Source organism: Brassica oleracea, chromosome C2 (genome assembly GCF_000695525.1).
Source record: "Brassica oleracea var. oleracea cultivar TO1000 chromosome C2, BOL, whole genome shotgun sequence".
Lineage (NCBI taxonomy): Eukaryota > Viridiplantae > Streptophyta > Magnoliopsida > Brassicales > Brassicaceae > Brassica > Brassica oleracea.
In genome coordinates this window covers 22,325,941-22,327,852 of record NC_027749.1, presented here as the reverse complement: position 1 = coordinate 22,327,852, position 1,912 = coordinate 22,325,941, and positions in this window count along the sequence as shown.

The following is a 1,912-nucleotide window of genomic DNA, read 5'->3' as shown; positions in this document are numbered from 1 at the left end:
ATATATGCCTTATACAAAGTCGAAATTATTAAGAACATGAAAAAAAAAAAAGCCATTAAAACATACTTTAAACCTTATGTAATATCTAAGGTGTTGACTCTTGTCTATTTTTCAGAAATGAAAGAAGACAAGAACCAGCTAGTAGTGGATAGTGGATCAAGTCACACTATATTAAAAGACAAAAGATATTTTGTTAACCTCATTTTAAAGAGTGCCAATATCAAGACTATAGCAGGCACGGCCAGCCTTATTGAAGGCCATGGCCCGGCTCACTTAGTGATGCCTAAAGGCATGCATTTAGAAATTTCTAATGCATTATATTCTCCTAAATCAAAGAGAAATTTGTTAAGTTTCAAAGACATTCGCATGAATGATCTACATGTTGAAACTAGGGGCGAGGGAAAGAAAGAATTCCTCTTGATTTATGAAAATGCCCAAGGCCATAAGAAAGTCCTAGAGACTATCCCTGCTATATCAATAGGCCTCTATTGTGCCAATATAAAATCGAGTGAGGCTAACACTTCAATTCCTAATGAGTTCAGAGAAGCCTTTAAACAATGGCATGAAAGGCTTGGCCATCCTGGCAGATCCATGATGCGCAAAATAATCTCGAGCTCAACTGGCCATTCCTTGAAAGATAGGATAACTATCCCTATGAGCATTACATGTATTCCATGCTCACAAGGAAAATTAATAATAAGGCCATCACCTGGAAAGGTGAGTAAGGAAACATTAAACTTTCTGGAAAGAATACATGTGATATATGTGGACCAATACACCCACCTTGTGGGACATTTCGATATTTTATGGTCCTCATTGACGCATCGACCAGATGGTCGCATGTTTGTCTATTATCATCTAGAAACTTAGCATTGGCAAGACTATTGGCACAGATCATAAGACTGCGAGCCCATTTTCCAGATTTTCCACTAAAGACTATACGTCTTGACAATGCAAGTGAATTCAGTTCTCAAGCTTTTAATGATTACTGTATGTCCATGGGGGTAAGTGTGGAACACTCCGTGGCACATGTACATACACAGAATGGATTGGCCGAATCCTTCATTAAAAGAATCGAGTTGATTGCTCGACCATTACTCATGAGGTCGAAGCTACCAGTATCAGCTTGGGGACATGCGGTATTACATGCTGCTGAATTAATACGCATAAGGCCATCCAGTGAACATAAATATTCTCCATCCCAATTACTCTCGGGTCATGAGCCAGACGTATCCCATATCAAAACATTTGGATGTTCTGTGTACGTCCCTATTGCACCACCACAGAGAACAAAAATGGGACCTCAAAGGAGGATGGGAATATATGTTGGTTTTGATTCTCCAACCATTATTAAATATCTTGAGCCTACTACTGGAGATTTATTTAAGGCCAGATATGCTGATTGTCATTTTGATGAATCAGAGTACCCAACATTAGGGGGAGAAAATAACAAGCTGGGCAAAGAAATTGTATGGAATCAAACATCCTTATCATGGCAAGATCCTCGGACTCAATCATGTGATTTAGAGGTCCAGAAAATAATTCATATGCAAAAGCTAGCTAATCAATTGCCTGATTCCTTTGCTGACCCGAAAAGAGTGACTAAGTCCTATATACCAGCTTGTAATGCACCAATAAGTATTGATGTCCAAGATGGACACAATCAAGTGGCTACAGAGTCTAAAGCACGTCTTAAACGTGGTAGACCAATTGGTTCCAAAGATAAAAGATCTCGGAAACTAAAGAAAGGTGCAAAAGAAACCGAGGTCAAAGATTGTCCAGACAAGGCCGAAATGGCCATGCCTAAGGTACCAACCAATGAGACTCGGGACGCCGAGCCTCATGGTACTGAAGGTGCTAATGATGAGATCTCAATTAATTATTTAATGTCTGGGACAAGATGGAACCGGAA